A 24,116-nucleotide genomic window follows, 5' to 3' on the forward strand; every position below is an offset into this window, starting at 1 on the left:
GCTTGTGGTAGTATATTACCTCATTTTCATTACCGGTAATGAACGACTGCAGCCACTGCAGAATTCGGTGCCACCCACAGCCGATCGGCCATCCTTTCAGACCTCTTCTATCCATCCAATCACGTTTTCTATTCCGATGTAGAGAAATGTCGAGTTGCACACTAACTATTTCCTCCGTTCTCTTTCGCAAACATATCACTGAACCAAACTTCACAAGTCACTCAGGAAAAATAATTCAGTTCAAAATCATTAGCTTCCGAAGGACCTGCGAGGACAGACTGTCCAAACCTGCGTTCAATCGTGAAGCTTGTGGGTGTGTTGTGATCCTAAGGGACAGAGACAGGCCTGCGACACAGAGCGAAGGCAGGAACTCAGAAATGTGGCCATAAATGGGCAGACAGTCAGTCACAGTCATTGATGCTGACACACGGCCCGGTAGTTGTTCAGTCAGTCGGGGAGCGAGGCCTGCAGCCAGCAAACAAAAAGCCTGGCCTGAGAATAAGGCCGAGACCCAATCAGACGGATAAACAGACAGACAGATAGACAGACAGACATCTGACTCAACGTCAAAACGCAGCGTGATCGAATCACGTTGCGGTGATATCATTTTCACAGCAGCTCAGGGTCCTGCCCACAGGTTTTCTTGCGGGGCAGTGTTTTATGGATGGGCTGTTGATTGTTAGTAAAATAATATTGATCGGAATTTAATTTGTTACATTAAAGTGCTCTTTGTTTGTTAATTTTGATCTACATCCTCGACAGTATATACAGAAACAAGTAACAATGTTTAAGGGATGTGGTTGATTCAATATTCGTTGTAAAACCCTGTCAGCTGGTGTAAAAATAAACACAAACTACCCAACACGCGGGTAAGCCCATAAAGCTAAGATGTCTACATGGCCGGTTAGCTCAGTTGGTTAGAGCGTGGTGCTAATAACGCCAAGATCGCGGGTTCGATCCCCGTACGGGCCATAAGGTTCCAATTTCAATGTTTTGGTAACTTTTAAAAGTTTGGCAGACTTGAGAAACAAGCGAATCCACACAAAATGTCATGAGGTCAATTTTTTGGAGTAACATCCATTAATATGTTTTCTGATCTATCTTTTTGAGGTCCAAAGTGGACGGCCTCAAACTTGCTTACGTTGAAATCCATTTGCCGCAGTTTTGCCCATTCACTTAATCTAGTAATATCTCTCTGTAATCTCATTCTTCCATCCACACTGCTTATAATTCTGTCTATCTTTGTGTCATCGGCAAACTTGGATATGTGGTTCTCGATCCCGTCATCTAATATCAATGAGACCGCCTAAATTGGGGTAAATTCACATTCAGCTTCAATCTCCACATCATCTTGAGACATTTTATTTACTCCGTGTGTGTTGCGCCTTGGAAACTTCTGCACTTTGTCCTCTGGAGCTCAAATATAATTCAATTCGAACAACTGCAAAGATGTCAGAATCCAATTGGTGACTTTTCACTAAAAAGCAGTGAGATAACAGGGCTCGTCCGGGATTTGAACCCGGGACCTCTCGCATATTCCATTAGAAAAACGCCCAAAGCGAGAATCATACCCCTAGACCAACGAGCCGCTTGTTAGAAAGCCCTGCAGCCGGTCTAAAATTTCACCATAGTCTTCAGCCGATCGGCTATCCTTTCCAACCGCTTCTGTCCACCCAATCTCGTTTTCTATTCCAAAATACAGCAATATCAAGTTGTACACGACCTATTTCCAGTCACCAATATTAGCCTCTCTTTACTAAATTCGTTTACATTGTACGACTTGTTTTTTCAAATAATACTTTTCAGAATTAGTTCATCTGAAGCTACATTGGCATCTGTCTCGGCATCGTCAGAGTATACAAGCTATCATAAGTATATTTTACTCAGATTGCTGTTTTCTTTCACTGTGAGGGCGAAGAGACAAAAATGTGGAGACATTAGCTACGAATTTATCAGCTGGGTTGCACCTTTACTTTTCCGACCTTCTCAGTCTTTTTTTCCTTCACCTTTCCCTGCTGGTGTTGCAGGTTAGATCAGCCTTTACCGTTCCAGGAAGCCTGAGAAGTCCATCAGGGGACAACATAGAGACAAGAGACAAGGAGAGATAGAGAGATTCATGTAAATAAAGTCGCTTATAAATGGGTGGTTCTGCAAAGTAGCAGAATTTTAGTTGCAGATTGGGCAAGATTCTTTTTTGTGTATTTGAATTTTGCAAGAGTACATTGGGCACCCAATTAAAAGCGCCGGCCACGCTCGAGTATCTCTCATGCTCTGAGAGAGATAAATGAAGTGAGTTAGATCCAGTTCATTCATTTGAGCATTGAACGGATCTTTAAACAATAATTCAGCGAGCAGAAATCAAACCTGCGAAGGAAAACTCCATTTGATCTTGAATTTAACGCTTCAACCACTCGGCGATCGCAGCGGCACATGGCAGTACTTGCATGGCTGTAGATGCCACTTTAAACTGCCAGTTGCTTCAAACGATGCCCGATAGACCGGCGTTGTCTTGTAGCTTTCCCAGCAGCTTCATTTGATTCGGTGGGTCAAGTTTGGGAAATTGAATGATTTTCACCGGCAGCTTGTGGTAGTATATTACCTCATTTTCACTACCGGTAATGAACCACTGCAGCCACTGCAGAATTCGCTGCCACCCACAGCCGATCGGCCATCCTTTCAGACCTCTTCTATCCATCCAATCACGTTTTCTATTCCGATGTAGAGAAATGGCGAATTGCACACGAACTGTTTCCTCCGTTCTCTTTCGCAAACATATCACTGAACAAAACTTCACAAGACACTCAGGAAAAATAATTCAGTTCAAAATCATTAGCTTCCGAAGGACCTGCGAGGACAGAATGACCAAACCTGCGTTCAGTCGTGAAGCTTGTGGGTGTGTTGTGATCCTAAGGGACAGAGACAGGCCTGCGACACAGAGCGAAGGCAGGAACTCAGAAATGTGGCCATAAATGGGCAGACAGTCAGTCACAGTCATTGATTCTGACACACGGCCCGGCAGTTGTTCAGTCAGTCGGGGAGCGAGGCCTGCAGCCAGCAAACAAAAAGCCTGGCCTGAGAATAAGGCCGAGACCCAATCAGACGGATAAACAGACAGACAGATAGACAGACAGACATCTGACTCAACGTCAAAACGCAGCGTGATGGAATCACGTTGCGGTGATATCATTTTCACAGTCGCTCAGGGTCCTGCCCACAGGTTTTATCGCGGGGCAGTGTTTTATGGATGGGCTGTTGATTGTTAGTAAAATAATATTGATCGGAATTTAATTTGTTACATTAAAGTGCTCTTTGTTTGTTAATTTTGATCAAGATCATCGACAATGTATGCAGAAACAAGTAACAATGTTAAAGGGATGTGGTGTTATCAACATTCGTCCAAAAACCGTGTCAGCCGGTGTAAAAATAAACACAAACTACCCAACACGTGGGTAAGCCCATAAAGCTAAGATGTATACATGGCCGGTTAGCTCAGTTGGTTCGAGCGTGGGGCGAATAAAGCCAAGGTCGCGGATTCGATCCCCGAACTGGCCATAAGGTTCCTATTGCAATATTTCGGTAACTTTTCAAAGTTTGGCAGACTTCAGAAACAAGCGAATCCACACAAAATGTCATAAGGTTAATTTTTTGGAGTGACATCCATTAATATGTTTTGTGATCTATCTTTTTGAGGTCCAAAGTGGACGGCCTCAAACTTGCTTGCGTTGAAATCGATTTGCCGCAGTTTTGCCCATTCACTTAATCGAGTAATATCTCTCTGTAATCTCATTCTTCCATCCACACTGCTTATAATTCTGTCTATCTTTGTGTCATCTCTCTCTATGTTGGCGGAATCCATAATGAGGTGTTTTAATCTTGAAATTGGAGACAGACCAATCAGGCAAGAAATCAGGAATTACTTTAGCAAACAAAATACGGCCGAAAGCTGGAACTCTCTCGGCCAAAAGGATGTGGATTGTGGCTCAATTCAAATTTTCAAGACTGATATTGGTCGATCATTTCTCGGTTTGGGTTCCAAGGGATTTGTGTCCAAGGCGGGGAAGGAGAGTTGAGTTGCAGATCACGTCATGATCGAATTGAATGGCACAGCAGGAAGAGGGGCTGAATGGCCCTCTCCTGTTCCGATGTTCCTTTTCAGCTCAGCGTGGTGCTGAATGACGTGCAAAAGGCATCAGACTGACTCCAGAATGAAAATCAGGTGCACAGAAGGAGAAACCCTGAGATTGCAGAACGAACTGAACCCCTGCAGCAAAGCCAACAGCTGTCTCTCTACAATAATAGAATGGGAAAAATTTTGGCAACCAGCCCGGCTAGCTCAGTCGGTAGAGCATGAGACTCTTAATCTCAGGGTCGTGGGTTCGAGCCCCACTTTGGGCGCATTTGTGTTCTAATTTTCACAATGGGTAATAAAATTTTCAAATTGCAACCTCTTTTCTCGAGTTCATGAAATCCAGTTAAAAAACAGACACAACACTGAGCTGTGTGAAATGAAACCTTGAGCGTTGCCAAATATCCAGTCCCTCCCGATTCTACCTTCTCATTCCCTCCAGATGGGACACGGCAGATTATCGGTTCAATCGGCTTCATTTATTGCTGTTATAAAAAATGTTGAAGGTTAGAAATTGTAACATTTAGAAGATGACATCTCTGGATCCATTCGCCTCTCTGATACATCTTGAGCCCCCCTTACCCTCTTTGATTCTCGCTGAGCTCCTTAACTTCTCTGATACACTCTGTCTCTGACCTCAGAGAGTCCATGATCATCTTTGAACCTTGTCAGCGTTCTTTACCTTCTCTCATACCCACTGAGTGCCCCTTACACAGATCTGCCCTGAGCCCCCTTACACTCTCTCAGACTCGGCAGTCCTTCCCCTCTCTCAGTTCTTAATGTACTCTCCGATGCCCTCTGACAGTCCCTTCCCTTCTCTGAGCCCCCTGACACTTTCTGATGACATCTGACTATCCCTTCCCCGCTCTGAGATCCCCTTACACTCTCTGATACCCTCTGACAGTCCCTTCCCCTCTCTGAGATCCCCTTGCCCCGATGGATCGCCACTAAGAAGCCATTAGGCTCCCTGATACATTCTCAGAACCCATTACCCTCCCTGATATCCAAGTGCGATGTAATTTTACAGGTGGATCGACCGGTCTGTGTTGAGGATGAGATCCAGGATTTGTTCGGTCGCTGCTCCTTCGGACTCTCGGAATCTGAGAGATCTATCGGCGATCGGTACCGATCTGCTACTATAAACTGGGTGTGGGTGTATGAGCGCGCTGTTGCTTTATAAACCGAATGAGTTTATATATGAGAGCGATGTTTATATGTGAACTGTGGGTGTAAAAATATGAGTGCGATGTTTATATATGAACTGTGGGTGAGTATATATGAATGCGATGTTTATATGTGAACTGTGAGTGAGTATAAATGAGCCACAGCAATGTGGTTGATTCTTAATTGCCCTCTGAAAAGGCCTAGCAAGCCACTCAGTTGTAAAATCTCGCTAATAAAAGTCATAATAAGAATAAAACCGGACGGACCACCCGGCATCGGACCACTAGGCGCCTGCTCTCCGATCGCCGGCGAATTGGTGGAATATCAGCCGTGCTCAGCTGATAGCAGCAAATAAGAGACACATTCGAAACCTGGCAATGTGAGACAATGAATGTTAAGGTAACAGTTACCCCCTTCTCTCTGTGAGTGGACTTGAACCACCAACCATTATCAATAAGCAATTGTGCGACAGAAACACAATGCCTTACGAACTGAACCATTAATTTTCGGAGCGAAAGCTTCAGCTTGCAGCGATAAATATAACTGCTGTCTTATCATCAGTTTACTTTTCAAAAATAAAGGCTGTGCAGCTTGCACGATTGAAAATCGGTGCTGTCATATTTCTGAACTTCAAACTCCCCTTGCCCCTAAATGCCTCTGTGTTGGAAGACTCAGTCACCCAGTGATGGACAGCATTGATCTTTCGAGCTGTGATTCACCATCCTCCATTTCAGTAATTTTCAGGTTTGCTGAAAATAAGATGAGTTGAAATGAGCAAGTCCAACGAACCGGCCTTTTACGCTACACAGCATCTATAAAGTTGTCTCTTGCACTCACAGTGAAGCGGACCGTAGTTTTCACTTTTAAACCAGTGGTTGTAATGTTAAGAAAAAAATGTGTCCGAGAAAGACTGGATTTCAGAGGGTGACTCCGGGCCACAGTAAAGTTCAGTTAAAATTTATGATTGCCGAGCAGCTGAACAGTGGATATGGAACTCCTGTGAGACTGCACTGTGCGCTGTCCAGATCTGCTTGGATCCATATTCCTTCAACTCATCACGAATAGGGACAGTTCGACTCCAAGTTCCTTTTCCCTGGCGCTTGTGATATTGCAAAAATTGGATAAGACCCGTGCCTGATCCAAGCTCGTCACTTACACGCTGACAGATACAAAGCGGCGACAGTGAGCTTCGGTGAGATGAAAGCCGAGGCCGATTTCACGGTCGAATGTAATAGCCAACAAAACCCATTCAAAGCAAGTGCAGGTCACTGAGGTGCCTTTAAAGTTCTGATTGTTTGCACTGAACTTCTTCCCAAAGCGTTTGAGATTCACGTGGGGCGATTTGGGGACTTCTTTTCATTTTATGCAAAAGTTTCAACTGAAGTTCAATGTCAAAAGCCCTGGGACCACTGTTGTTCTCAATTTATCGGTGCTGGGACCACTGTTGTTCTCAATTTATCGGTGCTGGGACCACTGTTGTTCTCAATTTATCGGTGCTGGGACCATTGTTGTTCACAATTTTTCTGTGCTGGGACCGTTGTTGTTCACAGTTTATTGGTGCTGGGACAGTTGTTGTTCACAGTTTATCGGTGCAGGGACCACTGTTGTTCACAATTTATCGGTGCTGGGACGATTGTTGTTCACAATTTATCGGTGCTGGCGCCACTGTTGTTCACAATTTATCGGTGCTGGCGCCACTGTTGTTCACAATTTGCATTAATGATTTGGACACGGAAATCGGAAGTACAATTTCAAAATTTGCGGACGACACCTAATTGGGTGCTGTAGTTAATACAAAAGAAAAATGCGAAAAATACAGGAAGACATTAGTAAACTTGCAGAATGGGCGTGCAAATGGCATATTAATTTCAATATAGTTAAGTGTGAGGGGGTGCATTTTGGTAGAAAGAATAAGTAGGCCACATACTGCTGGATAATAAGAGTCGAAATGGAGGAGAGGAGCAAAGGGATCTATGGGTACATAGACAAATCATTAAAAGTCACGACGCAGGTTAATAAGGCTATAAGAAAACAAACCAAGCACCGGGGTTCCTTTCTAGAGGGATAGAATTGAAAAGCAGAGAAGTTATATTAAACTTTCAGTGAGCCTAGGTTAGACAACATTTGGAGTGCTGGCTACAGTTCAGGTCTCCATATAATAAGAAGGATATAGGGGTAATGGGGAAGGTGCAATAAGATTCACAAGGATGCTACCAGGGCTGAGAGGATATACTTATCAGGAAAGGCTGAACAGGCTAAGGCTCTTTTCTCTAGAAAAGCGAAGGCCGAGATGTGACCTGATAGAAGTAATGAAGATAATGAAATGGTTTGATACGGTAGACATGGAGAAAATCTTTCCACTTGCCTTGTGGAGGTGTCCAAAACGAGTGATCATAAGTATAAGATAGTCACTGATAAATCCAATAGTCAATTCAGGATAAACTTCTTTACCCAGGCTGTGGTCGAAATGTGGAGCACGCTAGCACAAAGAGTAGTTGAGACAAACAGCACAGATATATTTAAAGGAAAACTAGTTAAGCACACAAAGGAGAAAGGAATAGAAGGATATGCTGATCGGGATGGATGTGGAAGGGTGAGAGAAGGCTCGTGTGGTGCATCAACGCCAGCATTGACAAGTTGGGCCGAATGGCCTGTTTCGGTGCTGTCGACTCTATGTAAAAGTCGAGGGCAGAAAGAGACACCTCCCTGAAACTGGGGAACTCGGGAGACAGACTTTAGAGTAAGGTTCTGTATAATTAGAATGAGCAAATAAAACATTCATTCTGGAACATCCAGAATCCGATCAACTCTAAAAACAACTGTTAGCCCCGCGTGATTTGAACACGCAGCTTTCCTGTGACACAATAATAATGTAGATGGAAGCAGGAAGTTGAAAAGTGACGTTGACAGATTAAGAGAGTGGGCAAAACTGCGGCAAATAGAGTTCAATGTGGGAAAGTGCGAGGTCATCCACTTTTGTCCGAAGAAAGATAGATCAGAGTATTTTCTGAATGACGAGAAGCTAGGAATTGTGGCGGAGTCGACAGATTTAGGGGTTTATTTACAGAAACCACTGCCAACGAGCGTGCAGGTACAAAACATAATTCAGATCAATAACGGACTATTTGAATGGTTCGTTAGCTCACGTGATTAGTCAAAATCGCGGGTTTGATCCCTGTACGGGCAATCAGAAGCTCACTGTATTTGTTCCGGTTTTTTGCAACTCTTAAAATCCAACCTTTACAAGCAAATCCACACTCCGAGTCAAGGGAATTTTTCTGGTTAACATCGATTGCATCTTTGCCCCCGGGGCGGAAAAAACAGATCATTCTTTTTATTTGTCTTCCTCTGGTTTGCAGATAAACGTTTAACTCGCGGCCTGTTCCCATTAATGGCCAGAAGCAGTAACAGACAGGCAGAGCGGGTCTGACCGTCCCGAGATCTGGAAAAGACATCAGTTTAGGACAAATGCATCAAATAAAATGGTCACCTGGAACCGGGGGAGACAAAACCAAGAGAAAAAGGCAGAGGGGAATCGAGAAATAAAAGCTAAAGGAATACGATCGAAATTTTCCCAAACTTCATTCCTTTCTATTCCATCCTCAATCCTTCAGTGGCGGATATAAAATATCACTGTAAATAAATGCAAGAATCGACCCAAATCTGATTCTGGGGAATGAGATGGGCCCAGTGGAGCAAATGTCAGTGGGGGAACGTTTAGGGAACAGCGATCATAGTATCATAAGGTTTAGAATCCATAATGTTTATGGAAAAGGACAAGGAGCAATCTAGAGTAAAATTAGTTAATTGAGGAGGACCAATTTCAATGGGTTGAGAACGGATCTGGCCAGGGTAAATTGGAATCAAAGATTGGCAGGCAAAACTGTAATTGAACAATGGGCGTCCTTAAAAGAAGTGATGGTTCAGGTACAGTCTAGGTACATTCCCACGAGGGGGAAAAGTAGGGCAAATAAAGCCAGAGCTCCCTGGATGACGAAAGAGACAAAGAGTAAGGTGAAACAGAAAAAAAGAGGCGCAGGACAGATGTCAGGTTGATAATACAAGTGAGAACTCGGCAGAGTGTAGAGAGTTCAGAGGGGAACTGAAAAGTGAAAAAGGGGCATAGAGTATGAGTATAGACTGGTGGCTAACATAAAAGGGAATCCAAAAGTCTTCTTTTGGCACATGAACAGTAAACGGGGAGGAAGAGGAGGGGTGGGACCGATGAGGGACCAAAAAGGAGAGCTACGCATGGAGGCAAAGGGCATGGCTGTGGTACTGAATGAGTACGTTGCATTTGTCTTTACCAAGGAAGAAGATGCTGCCAAGTTACAGTAAAAGAAGGAGTTGAGATACGAGGCGGGCTATAAATTGTTAAAGAAGAGGTATTAGAAAGGCCAGCTGTACTTAAAGTAGATCAGTCACCTGGTCCGGATGGGATGTATCCAAGGTTGCTGAGGGAATGAAGGGTGGAAATTGTGGAGGTACTGGCCATAATCTTCCAATCATCCTTAGATACGGGGGTGGTGCCAGAGGACTGGAGAATTGCAAATATTACACCCTTGTTCAAAAAGGCGTGTATGGAAAAACCCAGGAACCACAGGCCAGTCACTTTAACCTCGGTGAAGGGGAAACTTTTAGAAACGATAATCCGAGACAAAGTTAATCGTCACTTGGACAAGTGTGGATTAATTAAGGAAAGCAGCACGGATTTGTTGAAGGCAAATCGTGTTTAACTAACTTGATTGAGTTTTTTGTTGAAGTAAGAGAGAGAGTCTATGAGGGCGATGTGGTTGACATGATATGTATGGACTACCAATAGGCGTTTGATAAAGTGTTGTATAATAGGCTTGTCATCAAAGTTGAAGCCCATGGAATAAAAGGGGCTGTGACCGTATGAAATTGGCTAAGTGACAGTAAACAGAGAGCAGTGGTGAACGGTTGTTTATCAGACTGGAGGGAGGTCTACAGTCGTGTTCCCCACGGGCCGGTACTCGGACGACTGCTTTTCTTGATATATATTAATGACTTGGACTTTGGTGTACAGGGCACAAATTCAACATTAGCATATGACACAAAGCTTGGAAGTGTAGTGAACAGCGAGGGGGATAGTGATAGGACAAAGACAGGCTGGTGGAATGGGCGGACACATGGCAGATCAAATTTAATGCAGAGAAGTGCGAAGCGATACATTTTGTGAGGAAGAACGAGGAGAGGCGGAATAAACTAAAGAGCACAATTCGAAAGGAGTTGCAAGAACCGAGAAATCTGAACAAATATTTAAAGGTGGCAGGGCAAATTGAGAAAGCGGTTAAAAATGCACACGGGATCGTGGGCTTTACAAATAGAGCCATAGAGTGTAAAAACAAGGAAGTTACAATGAGCCTTTATAAAACACTGCTTCGGCCACAACTGCAGTATTGTGTCCAATTCTGGGCACCGCACTTTAGGAAGGCTGTGAAGGCCTTAGAGAGGGTGCAGAAGAGATTTAATAGAATGGTTGTAGGGATGAAGGACTTCAGTTCCGTGGGTGGACTGGAGAAGCTGGGGTTGTTCTCCTTAGAGCAGAGAATGTTGAGAGGAGATTTGGTCGATGTATTTAAAATCATGAAGAGTCCAGACAGGGTAGATAGAGAGAAACTGCTCCCATGGTCGGAGAGTCAAGAACCAGAGGACAAAGATTTATGGTGATTGCAAAAGAATCAAAGTCGACATGAGGTAAAACGATTTTACACAGCGAGTAGTTAAGATCTGGAATTCACTGCCTGAGTGAGTGCTGGAGGCAAATTCAATCGTGGCTTTCAAAATGGAACTGGATAAGTACTTGAAGGGAAAAGGTCCTGGGCTACGGGTAAACTGCGGGGGAGTGTGACGAGCTGGATTGCTCTTGCAAAGGGCAAGCACGGACCCGACGCGCCAAATGGTCTCCTTCCGTGCTGAAACCATTCTATGATTCTAGGATTCAAAGAAGCAGAAACTAAATAACTCAAACTGCCGAAACACGGGATCAGAAGACCTTTAGTCTAACGCCCTCCCAACTGAGCTATTTCCGCCCCACTGTTAATTGAACGTTGTGTCCTTATGTTGGAAGAACGTATAACCCCGGGAGGAATTGCCCCTCCCGGTCATTCCGCAATTCATGTATAAACATCGCACTCATATATACACACCCATAGTTCATATATAAACATCGTACTCATATCTACACTCCCACAGTTCATATATAAACATCGCACTCATGTCCACACTCCCACAGTTCATACATAAACATCGCACTCATATCTACACTCCCACAGTTTATAAAGGAACAGCGCACTGCTACACCACACCCACTTTATATGTCCCCAAAGTCTTGTTTATAGTTCTCATCAAAGTCTGAACACTGAAAGTTCAACTGTTTTCCAGATACTGTCCGTCCTGCTTTGTGTTTTTCAGCATCGGATTTCCCGCAGACCGGCAAAGGGAGCGGAATAGCGGTCCTGCCGGTGAATGCTGCTTTTAACGAAAGTCTCGGCGTCCAGGAGCTGGCGGGGATTGGAAAGCTCTTGTGTCACACGAAGTGTCTGAACGGCCCGGATACACCTGAAGGTCATCAGCGCGGTGCCTCCACGTCGTGCTGCAATGTTCGTGTGTCTGACATCAAACGAAAAGGCGGCTTGTTGGAAAACGTTGTGGTCACAGATTCTTTTTGTAATTGAACCTAAATCTTTCAAGATGGAATGTTTTCTTTCCTGCTTCACCATAAACAATATCTTATTACGAAATTTGATTCTTCGTTCCCCAGTGTCAGAGATAAAATTGCATGAACCCGAGCCAGGTAGGAGTCGAACCTACAATCTTCTGATCCGTAGTCAGACGCGTTATCCATTGCGCCACTGGCCCAAGTCATGGGAGTTGATGTATTTTATTTCACTTTTCATTCAGAATCAACCGACAGGTTGACAGATAAAAACAGCGAAATGTGCAAGCGAAATCGAAATGAACCAAACGGCCTCAAAATCCAACACAGAGTGGCGAGTATCTGACAGGTGTCAGTGAGAGGAGATGGTGAATTTGCAGCTTGATTTGGCTCCGTGGCTTCGCTGCTCAAAGGGCCTGTTTCGTCGGGTCCTTTATTGTCTTAAGCCTCCGATGTGATATTTACCCAATTTGTGAGTTCAACAACAAAATGATCTTTAACAAAATAATATTTGTATTAGTTTCGGAGTCAACAAGGAAAGGATTCCAGAACTGCAGTGCGGAAGTGCTCCTTCATTGAACAGATGGAGCTCTCACACAATGTCTCCGAAACACGTTTCGAGGATACTGTTCCAGAGGGCTGATTTTACAAACTACTTTAGTTACAACCAGCAACCCATCTCCATTAAATTTGCGAAGCGAAACTCGTTTCAGAGCAGTTTCGCTGTTCAGCTTTTGTAAAATTAGCAGAAACTCATTTTGAACACATCATAGCATTAATGAGAATATCAGACACATGACAATTGGGATGAAACCGTCTCTTGCAATAAGTACAAAGTATAATCGATTACAAAGTGAAAAAGCCAATCCAATCTCTCAGTCTCTCTGTCACTTTCTCTGTGAGTGAACGTAAACCAGCAGAAGAAGCTAAAACAAAGAACTGAGCAGTTTTGTTTCTTTCCTTTTCCTTCGGGCGAGTACAGTTGAAGTGAATGATTTCTGTTTCCTGCTGGACAAATAACTGGAATGAGCAGTGTATCTGGTTCCCATGGTACCCAATGAAACATCCACGTTTATATCTCCCATTTACACTGATACCTTCCTTCCTCACAAATTATAGGAAACTTTTGGGAAGGTTCAATCAGACTTCAGAAGTCCAGAAGCAAAAAGGAAGGTGGACACCTCATGGTGACGTCACCTCCAGGCGAGAGCGGTTTGCAGTTTTACCAGGAGCTGTAAATGTATAAACTCCTTCCAATGTACAAACTCCCCTCACCAACAGTAATTCAATTCTAACTGATCTGAGACTTTGGTCATTTATGGTGATTATACTTTGTGGAGTTAAACCAGCAGTAAAATCCGTTGTGTGTTATACACATAGCCGTTCAGTCAGTATAAAACATTGTCATCCGACCTGCCATGAGCAATGCCACACGGGGTATGTTAGGAGACAGTTCTGCCTCCAGCAATTGTTCTCTCGGTCACACATCCGGCATCACCTCTCGGTCTCACACTTCAGAGTCACGCCTCAATATGAACACATTTCTGATTCAGATTTTTACCTGAAGGTCGACAAATCACGAGTCGAGATGAAGGGAACAAACAAATCAAATATTTAAGAACGTTAACGGATAGAAAATTCACCATAAATGACTGAAAAAAATGAAGCAAACGGATCAAGATGAACAATTAGCAAAAGGTAACAATTAAAGAAAGGAGAAGGGGAACCGATCAAATCGCTCCAAATAGTTTTTGAAAAATCCTTTTGGTTTTCATCTGAGTTTCTCTGTTATGTTGGGGACGGACATCTTGAAATATTTTTCGCACCATCATCAAGACAATTAGAATACAAATTTCACAAAGTCAGCCTTAATCTTACTTATACGATCGCGTGTTATGTGTTTGTAAAATCTGCAATTGTTTTACCATTCTTTAAGTTTAGAGAGATGCTCTGAATATATGTTCGACATTGAAACGTAAGTGGATTCATAAAATAAAATGAGGAAATTTGTTGAAGAACATGAAGAGCTGCTTTTCCATGTTGGATATCGCGATATATTTATTTACGCAACTGTCATTTGTGAAATGATGGAATGTATTTATTTCTATATCTGTACGGGTAAGGAAATCCCCACTGGAACATTTCCAGGAACCAGGCAAGTAATAAATTAGTTTGTCAAACCCAAAACACCCGTTGGGATTTGCTGATTGAAAATTTCAATGGAAATCGAGATCATCACAAAGCATTGGAACAAATATACCCGCTGAGGTTTCTGAGTTGTTACTGATTTATTTATATCACTGAGTAACCCATTTTAAACAGGGTGAAGCTACAAATCTAATGATAAGGGTCTGGATTAGAGAAGGAATAGATGAAAGTATCAAATTTAATTACACTGATTCCACAAACACTGCACACCGCATCCCTTAAACATTGTTAACTGTTTCTACATAAAACTGGAGAGGGTGTAAATAGAAAGTAACAGAAAAAAAGCTCATTCATGTATCAAATTTAATTTTGATATTATTGCACAAACACTGAACATCCCATCACTAAAACACTATCCCGATCTAAAATCAGTCGGCAGGATCCTGAGCCACAGTGAAAATGCTGTGATTTCAACCTGGTTCAAAACACGCAGCCTTCTGATTTGGAGTCAGACGCGACTGTTCTTGCACCAGGACCACAACAAGCGGCTGGAACCAGATCCTTTGGAGGGTGATCCGTGCAGACCGCCACCGCGGCTCTCGGAATGTGAGAAACAGAAGCAGGAGCAGCATGACCGCCTCAACCACAGCACAGGATCACCGCTCTCCCACTCATTGCATAACTGACTCTGTGGCGCAATGGAAAGCGTGTTGGACTTCTACCTAATAATTGGAGGAGATATTCAAAGGTAGTAGGTTCGAGTCCTACCGGAGTTGAATTTTAGTTTTGGGAGCTGGGAAGTGAAATTTTGCAGCAAAACCGCAACAGGGTTATCAATGTCCGTCAAGGATGTGAAACTGCCCCCGACACTTCATCTCACACAAGTGGCTCCAGTCACACCCGAATTTATGATTCTAAATCCACTCTGAGCTGGATTGGCGAAACACTCTCAAGGAGGAGACTCATCCTCTGCTCAGACCGAAAGTCAATCTGCTGGACTTCTGGCTCTATCAGACTGCATGTTCCTTCAGACAGGTTTCTAACTGGACACATGCATCCTGCTGCCGTGCGAGCATTGCTGCTTGAGGAGTAGAATTCTTGTTTGCTGTAATTCTATTCTTGTAAAACTACTCCTGCAGTGCAGGATGGAAAGTATCCTGGCTGAGCGGTCAAATGTGCTGGTTTGAAGCTCCAGTTAAATCCCACGATTGATAGATGGATCAAAATCATAGTTTGAGTCTACAAAACCGCAACCTCCCTCCTGTAAACAACTTACTTGACCTCGTCCTCACCAATCCACCTGTCTCAAATGCATCTGTCATTGATAGTATTGGTAGGAGTGACCACCGCACAGTCCTTGTGGAGACCAAGTCCCGCCTTCGAACTGAGGAGACCATCCAACGTGTTGTGTGGCACGACCACCGTGCTAAATGGGATAGATTCAGAACAGATCTGGCAGCTCAAAACTGGGCATCCATGAGGTGCTGTGGGCCATCCGCAGCAGCAGATTTGTATTCCAGCACAATCTGTAACCTCATGGCCCGGCATATTCCTCACTCTATCATTACCAACAAGCCAGGAGATCAACCTTGGTTCAATGAGGAGTGTAGAAGAGCATGCCAAGAGCAGCACCAGGCGTACCTAAAAATGAGGTGCCAACCTGGTGAAGCTACAACTCAGGACTAGATACGTGCTAAACAGCGGAAGCAACATGCTATAGACAGAGCTAAGCGATTCCACAACCAGCGGATCAGATCAAAGCTCTGCAGTCCTGCCACATCCAGTCTTGAATGGTGGTGGACAATTAAACAACTAACGGGAGGAGGAGGCTCTGCAAACATCCCCATCCTCAATGATGGCGGAGTCCAGCACGTGAGTGCAAAAGACAAGGCTGCAGCATTTGCAACCATCTTCAGCCAGAAGTGTCAAGTGGATGATCCATCTCGGCCTCCTCCCGATATCCACACCATCACGGAAGCCAGTCTTCAGCCAATTCGATTCACTCCACGTGATATCAAGAAACGGCTGAGTGCACTGGATACAGCAAAGGCTAGGGCCCCGACAACATCCCAGCTGTAGTGCTGAAGATTTGTGCTCCAGAACTAGCTGCGCCTCTAGCCAAGCTGTTCCAGTACAGCTACAACACTGTCATCTACCCGACATTGTGGAAAATTGCCCAGGTATGTCCTGTCCACAAAAAGCAGGACAAATCCAATCCGGTCAATAACCGCCCCATCAGTCTCCTCTCAATCATCAGCAAAGTGATGGAAGGTGTCGTCGACAGTGCTATCAAGCAGCACTTACTCACCAATAACCTGCTCACCGATGCTCAGTTTGGGTTCCGCCAGGACCACTCGGCTCCAGACCTCATTACAGCCTTGGCCCAAACATGGACAAAAGAGCTGAATTCCAGAGGTGAGGTGAGAGTGACTGCCCTTGACATCAAGGCGGCATTTGACCGAGTGTGGCACCAAGGAGCCCGAGTAAAATTGAAGTCAATGGGAATCAGGGGGAAAACTCTCCAAAGGCTGGAGTCATACCGAGCGCAAAGGAAGATGGTAGTGGTTGTTGGAGGCCAATCATCTCAGCCCCAGGACATTGCTGCAGGAGTTCCTCAAGGCAGTGTCCTTGGCCCAACCATCTTCAGCTGCAACATCAATGACCTTCCCTCCATCATAAGGTCAGAAATGGGGATGTTCGCTGATGATTGCACAGTGTTCAGTTCCATTTGCAACCCCTCAAATAATGAAGCAGTCCGAGCCCGCATGCAGCAAGACCTGGACAACATCCAGGCTTGGGCTCAAAACTGGCAAGTAACATTCGCGCCAGACAAATGCCAGGCAATGACCATCTCCAACAAGAGAGAGTCTGAGCACCTCCCCTTGTCATTCAACGGCATTACCATCGCCGAATCCCCCACCATCAACATCCTGGGGGTCACCATTGACCAGAAACTTAACTGGACCAGCCATATAAATACTGTGGCTACGAGAGCAGGTCAGAGGCTGGGTATTCTGCGGCGAGTGACTCACCTCCTGACTCCCCAAAGCCTTTCCACCATCCACAAGGCACAAGTCAGGAGTGTGATGGAATACTCTCCACTTGCTTGGATGAGTGCAGCTCCAACAACACTCAAGAAGCTTGACACCATCCAAGATAAAGCAGCCCGCTTGATTGGCACCCCATCCACCACACTTAACATTCACTCCCTTCACCACTGGCGCACTGTGGCTGCAGTGTGTCCCATCCACAGGATGCACTGCAGCAACTCGCCAAGGCTTCTTCGACAGCACCTCCCAAACCCGCGACCTCTACCACCTAGAAGGACGACAGCAGCAGGCACATGGGAACAACCCCACCTGCACGTTCCCCTCCAAGTCACACACCATCCCGACTTGGAAATATATCGCCGTTCCTTCATCGTCGCTGGGTCAAAATCCTGGAACTCCCTTCCTAACAGCACTGTGGGAGACCCGTCACCACACGGACTGCAGCGGTTCAAGAAGGCGGCTCACCACCGCCTTCTCAAGGGCAATTAGGAATTGGCAATAAATGCCGGCCTCGCCAGCGACGCCCACATCCCATGAACGAATAAAAAAATACTAAACTTTGCAACAGAGTAGTCCGGAGGAACCACATGTCAATTCAAATAAGTAGATGCATTTTGGAGCACACCAATTGTACCTTCAACTCTGGTCGAGATGTTCACAAGCAAAAGGATTGTTTGACTTAGCTAAGACTCGAATTAACAATCTCTCCATTTCCCGATCATGTCCTGTCATATAAGGACCGCGCACTGACTGATTGCGCCGCGAGAGTCCGGTCACTTTGATCACCTGTCCCACTCTGCTGGAAAGAATCTTAAGTGTAAGAGGCCCTTACACGTGGAAACGTGTCCAGTCACTGTGATCAAACTAATATCTGCACTTTCACTTTCAGCTTTTTTCACATCATCTGCTCCATCGCACTACAAGCGGGTTTTCTGCGAACAGGTCAAAATGAACATTGCCAGAAATTCTATCAGTCGTCGGATTGGAACCCAGCGCCCACGCAGCGATTAGATTTATTGTCTTAAAGCAACGAGCTTTGTTCGCAAATCGCCTTGCCAGTCTTTCACGTTTTGTTTAATGCCCAAATAAATAAATTGGAGCAAATTGACCGCATTCACACCGTGCTGGGGTTGTTCTGCTTAGAACAGAGAAGGTTCAGAGGAGATTTGATAGAAGTGTTCAAATTCATGAAGGGTTTAGATAAAGTTAATAAAGAGAAGCTGTTCCCATTGACGGAAGTGTCGGGAACAAGACGACACAGATTTGAGGTGATTGGCAAACGAACCAAAGGCGACAGGATGAAAATCTTTTTTACGCAGCGAATAGTTATGATCTGGAATGCGCTACCTGAAAGGGTGGTGGAAGCAGATTCAATCGTGGCTTTCAAAAAGAATTTGATAAATACTTGAAGGGGAAAATGCAGGGCCACGGGGAAAGGGACGGAGAATGGGACCAATGGGATTGTTCTTACAAAAGGCAGGTAAGGAATTGATGGGTCGACTGGCCTCCTTCGGTGGTGTGTTCATTCTATGATCAATATTATTTTACATACAGTGAATGGACCATCCCTGAAAGACTGCCCCGCGATAAAACAGAGTGACACTGAAACGTTGCGAAAATGCAATGACCCCGACGTGATTCGAACACGCATCCTTCTGATCTGGAGTCAGACGCGCTGCCGTTGCGCCACGAGGTCCACTGCAAGTAGCTGGATCCGGATCCATTGGAGGGAGATCGGTACCGACCGCCACAGGGACTCGAAGAGGCGGAAGCAGCAACAGCAACAGCGCAGGAGCCCCACTCTCGAATCCAGCCGTTCCCAGCGAAGAGCTGCCAGTCCCGGCCTGAGCCCGGACTGGGAGCCGCCTGCCATTCTTTCTTCACAGAACGGGACCGATCCAGTTTCAGCTCACACACAAGCTCAGGAATCCCACTCCTGACAGATTCACTTATTTTAACCTTTTTTAGATTCATTGAATTGGGATTTAATTCAATCCTCATCTGCCCTCCGCTCTGTCAGTTCAGGACTTTATTTAAACCGATATTGGAGCTCTGTTTTACAGGGTGCCGCCTGTTCATGCATTTCTCAGTCCCACTACAAACACTGATTGCTGCTAACTTCTGCTTAATACAAAGTGCTCAGGAACGAGGGAATTTCTCCTGGGTACTGAGTTCGAGTTAAGGAACAATAGAGGTGCGATTACACTACTTGGTGTATTCTATTGGCCAACAGCTGGTGGGACGGATATCGAGGAACAAATTTGCAGGGAAATTACAGAGAGGTGCAAACGCCATAGAGTATTAATAACCGGGGATTTCCAATATCCTCATGTAGACTGAGATAACAATAATACAAGGCACAAAGAAGGGGAAGAATTTTTGAAATGTGTTCAGGATAACATTCTCGACCAGTACGTTTCTGGCCCACTGAGGAAGGAGGCATTGCTGGACTTGGTTCAAATGAATGAGGCGGGCCAAGTGGAGCAAGTGTCAGTGGGGGAGCATTTAGGGAGCAGCGATCAGTTTCATAAGGATTAGAATAGCTATGGAAATGGACTCTGTCAACTTTAAGTAAAAATACTCAATTGGAGGAGGGCCAATTTCAGTGGGATGAGAACAGATCTGGCCCCGGTAAATTGGAATCTAACATTGTCTGACAAAACTATAATTGGACAGTGGGCGGCTTTTAAAAAGATGATTCGGGTAGAGAGAAGGTACGTTCCAACGAGGTAGAAAGGTAGTGGAAATAAAGCCAGAGCTCCCTGGATAATAAGAGAGATAGAGAGTAAGATGAAGGGGGAAAAAGTGGCGTATGACAGGTGTCAGGTTGATAACACAAGTACCAACCAGAGATAATAGAGAAAGATCAGAGGGGAAATGAAAAAGGAAATAAGAGGGGCAAAGAGAGAGCAAAAGAAAGCGGAAAACATAAAAGGGAATCAAAAAGTCTTCTACAGACAAGTTAACAGTAAACGGGTAGTAAGAGGAGGGTTGGGGACGATTCGGGACCATCAAGGAGATCTACTCATGGAGGCAGTGGGCATGGCAGAGGTACTAAATGATTACTTTGCATTGGTCTTTACCAAGGAAGAAGATGCTGCCAGATTCTAGGTAAAGTAAGATATCGTTAAGATACTGGATGGGCTAAAAAATGAGAAAGAAGAGGTACTAGAAAGGCTTGCTGTACTTAAAATAGATAAGTCAACTGGTCCGGATGTGATGCAACCTAGGATGCTGAGGGAAGTAAAGGGGAAAATTGCAGAGGTACTGGCCATAATCTTCCAGACATCCTTATATATGAGGATGGTGCCAGAGGACTGGAGAATTGCAAAGTTTACAACCTTGTTCAAAAAAAGGGTATAAAGATAAACCCAGCAACTATAGGTCAGTCAGTTTAACCTCGGTGATGGGGAAAGTTTTGGAAATGATAATCCGGGACAGAATGAACAGTCACTTGGACGAGTGTGGATTGATTAGGGAATGCCAGCACGGATTTGTTAAAAGCAAATCGTGTTTTACCAACTTGATAAAGTGTTTGATGAGGTAACAGAGAGGGTAGATGAGGTCAATGCAGTTGACGTGGTGTATATGGACTTTCAAAAAGCGTTTGATCAAGTGTCACGTGGTAGGCTATTGATCAAGATTGCAGCCCATGGAACACAGGGGGCAAAAACAATATGGTTACAGAACTGGCTAAATGACAGGAAACAGAGAATTGTGGTGAAAGGTTGTTTTTCGGACTGGAGGGAGGTGGGCAATGGTGTTCCATAGGGGTCGGTGCTGCGATAACGTCTTTTCTTGATATATATTATTTACTTGGGCTTGGGAGTAAATGGTACAATATCAATATTTGCAGATGACACAAAACGTGGACGGGTAGAGAACAGTGAGGTGGATAGACATGAATAGGATATGGACACGCTGGTGACATGGACGGACACGTGGCAGATGAAGTTTAACGCGGAAAAATGCGATATGATGCATTTCGATGTGAAAAAAGAGGAAAGGCAATATAAACTAGAGAGCAGAATTCTAAAAGGGTGAGAGGAACAGAGGGACCTTGGGGTATATGTGCGCAAATCGTTGAAAGTGGCAGGGCAGGTTGAGAAAGCGGTTTAAAAAGCAGTCGGGGTCCTGGGCTTTATAAAGAGGAAGTCATGATGAACCTTTATAAAATACTATTTCGGCCACAAATGGAGTATTGGGTCCAGTTCTGGGCAGTGCACTTTTGGAAGGATGTGAAGGCCTTGAGAGGGCGCAAAGGAGATTTACCAGAATGATTCCAGCGATGAGGGACTTAAATTACATGGATAGACTGAAGAAGCTGGGATTGTTCACCTTGGAACTGAGAAGGCTGAGAGGAGATTTGACAGAGATATTCAAAATCATGAAGGGCCTAGACAGGGTAGATAGAGTGAAACTCTTCCCATTGGCGGAAGGGACATGAACCAAAGGGCATAGATTTAAGGTGATTGGCAAAAGAACCAAAGGTGACATGAGTAAAAACTTGTTTACACAGCGAGTGGTAGGAAGCTTTGATTTCTGTGCTTTGCATGTGATGAAATTTTATCATTTTACAGACTGTATCTTAAGAGTGGGATTAAAAGTTTAGTGTTTACGATGCCCGGAATCTGGTGTAGCCGTTGTTAAATTTATCAAGGCAGGCAATTGTCGCCGTTTATCACAAGAACGACCTAACTGGTTATGCGATCAAGATGAAAATAATGCAAAGATGGACAATTGATACAACACGAAAGGCATCGGGCTATGACTAAAATCCCCACCGTTTTGCTTTTCCAACATAAAGGGTGCGACATTTATTCGCTGAATATAGAAACAGTGTGGTCTCGCTCATTGCAGAAATCTCCATGTCACAGAGAATTAGCCTTTCGGGACCTTGTCAGTCAAGATGAATTGTGATTTCCGTGAAGCCAATGTTCCATTCCTTTATAGGTTTAATGTGCCTGCTTTGCGATCACAAGGTTTTTTTTTTAGTCCACATGGTAAATGGTGGAATATTAGCTCTGCTCAACCGGCAATGATCACGGTACATTTTCTTGCAGACAAAACACACATTACCCCTGGAACTTTGAGGCGATGAATCCTCAGGAAAAATAAAATAAGGGCTCGAATCAATCTAACCAATAGCACCATCGAGACAAGTGAAGAGTCCACCTTCTAAACCAGTAATTCACTGAGCTAAACCTTGAGGCTGCAGTGACTAATACAACAGCTGTCTCCTGTCAGTTTACTTTTCCACAATGAATGGTTGAAGCTTGCGGGAGTGAAAATCCAACGAGCCGGTTTTCACTCTTAAACCAGCAACTGTGAAGTTAAGAGAAACGTGCCGTGAAATACTCGATTTCAGCGCGCTGACACTGGGCCAGAATAAAGCTCAGTCAATATGATCGCCGAGTGGCGAGAGGGTGGATTTGGAACTCCTGATCGACCGCACTGCGCATTTTCCTGATCTGCTTGAAGCACCAATCCCTTCAATTCATCACTTACAGGGACAATTCGATTCTCGGTTTCTTTTCCCTGAACTTGACGAGATCTTCAAAATTATAAGCGACCCATATTAGAGCGAACCTCGTCACCGACATGCTCACAGATACAAAGCGGCCAAACTCTGCTTCAGTGAGATGACAGCCCAGAGCGGTTTCAAGGCGGAATGCAATTGCAAAGAAAGCTCGTTCAATGAAAGTGTTGGTCATTGAGGTGCCTTTAAAGTCCAGATTGTTTGAACTGAACTTCTTCCGAAAGCGCTTGAGATTCAGGTGGAGTAATTTGTGGACTTCTTTTCCCTCTTTACAAAAGTTTGAACCACACGTCAAGATCAAAATTCGAGGGCTAAATTTGGGTTTCTCCGGGGTATGAAGTTCGAATCGAGAATTATACCCTGACCTCATCGAACCCAGAAATAAATCAAGGGGATTCAATCGAAGTAAAATAATGGTATTGGAGAAAATAATTAGATTAAAGATAGACAAATCTCCAGGACCTGATGGTGACCATCCCAGGGGATTAAAAGGAGTAGGTGAGGAAATTGTACATGTTTCAGTCATGATCGTTCAAACTCTCTTGTTTCAGGAATTGTTCCATGGATTGAAAAATTGCCAATGTCATTCCATTATTTAGGAATGGGAGGAGAGATAAAGTAGGAAATTATAGACCTATTAGTCTGACGTCTATTGTCGGGCAGTTACCAGTATCTGCTATTAGGGAAGAGTGACTGAGCACTTGGATAAATATGAATTGATCAGAGAAGCCGACATCGATTTGTAAAGGGTAAGTCAAGTGTAACAAAACGAGCTGAACTTCTTGAAGATGTAATAATGTGGTAGATAATGCAGTGTCTATGGGTGTTATATGTATATTGACTTCCAGAGGCAATCGATAAGGGAACACATAAGAGACTGTTAACAGAAATGAGATCACATGGAAATTAAAGCAACCTATTTACATGGGTAGGGAGTTGGTTTGGAGGTAGGAGACAGAGAGTAGGGATAATGGATCTGTGCTCAAATTGACAGGATGTGATTAATGGTGTCCCCCAGGGATCTGTACCGGGGCGTCAGCTTTTTACTATATGTATAAATGAGGCAAATGAAGAAATAGAGAGCCATATATCCAAGTTTGTCGACGACACCAAGTTAGGTGACACAGTGAGTAATGTAGATGGGAGCATAAAGTTGCAAAGCGAAATTGATAGATGAAGTGAGTTGGTAAAACTGTGGCATATGGAGCTTACATAGAATGACATAGAATGTACATCACAGAAACAGACAATTCGGCCCAACTAGACTATGCCGGTGTTTATGTTGCAGACGGGCCTCCTCCAACCCCTCTTCATCTAACCCTATGAGCAAACCCGAATATTCCTTTCTCCTCCCTGTGTTTATCTCGCTTCCCTGTAAATGCATCCATGCTTTTCGCCTTAATTACTCCT

General features: G+C 44.3%; 6 non-coding genes across 6 annotated transcripts; 3 read left to right on the forward strand and 3 right to left on the reverse strand.

Annotated features, from left to right (window-relative positions):
- The first annotated feature begins 898 nt into the window (after positions 1-898).
- On the forward strand, positions 899-972 carry trnai-aau (transfer RNA isoleucine (anticodon AAU)). The gene has a single exon. It is a non-coding gene; the product is annotated as a tRNA-Ile (tRNA).
- A 526-nt stretch (positions 973-1,498) lies between these two features.
- Positions 1,499-1,588, reverse strand: trnap-ugg (transfer RNA proline (anticodon UGG)). Its single transcript is given in 2 exon segments — positions 1,499-1,534; positions 1,553-1,588. It is a non-coding gene; the product is annotated as a tRNA-Pro (tRNA).
- A 2,734-nt stretch (positions 1,589-4,322) lies between these two features.
- On the forward strand, positions 4,323-4,395 carry trnak-cuu (transfer RNA lysine (anticodon CUU)). Its single transcript has one exon. It is a non-coding gene; the product is annotated as a tRNA-Lys (tRNA).
- A 7,704-nt stretch (positions 4,396-12,099) lies between these two features.
- On the reverse strand, positions 12,100-12,172 carry trnar-acg (transfer RNA arginine (anticodon ACG)). Its single transcript has one exon. It is a non-coding gene; the product is annotated as a tRNA-Arg (tRNA).
- A 2,629-nt stretch (positions 12,173-14,801) lies between these two features.
- Positions 14,802-14,893, forward strand: trnar-ucu (transfer RNA arginine (anticodon UCU)). The gene is given in 2 exon segments: positions 14,802-14,838; positions 14,858-14,893. It is a non-coding gene; the product is annotated as a tRNA-Arg (tRNA).
- A 3,898-nt stretch (positions 14,894-18,791) lies between these two features.
- Positions 18,792-18,863, reverse strand: trnaw-cca (transfer RNA tryptophan (anticodon CCA)). The gene has a single exon. It is a non-coding gene; the product is annotated as a tRNA-Trp (tRNA).
- Positions 18,864-24,116: the final 5,253 nt, after the last annotated feature.

The sequence above is a fragment of the Heptranchias perlo genome, chromosome 20 (assembly GCF_035084215.1).
Source record: "Heptranchias perlo isolate sHepPer1 chromosome 20, sHepPer1.hap1, whole genome shotgun sequence".
NCBI classification, from domain to species: domain Eukaryota; kingdom Metazoa; phylum Chordata; class Chondrichthyes; order Hexanchiformes; family Hexanchidae; genus Heptranchias; species Heptranchias perlo.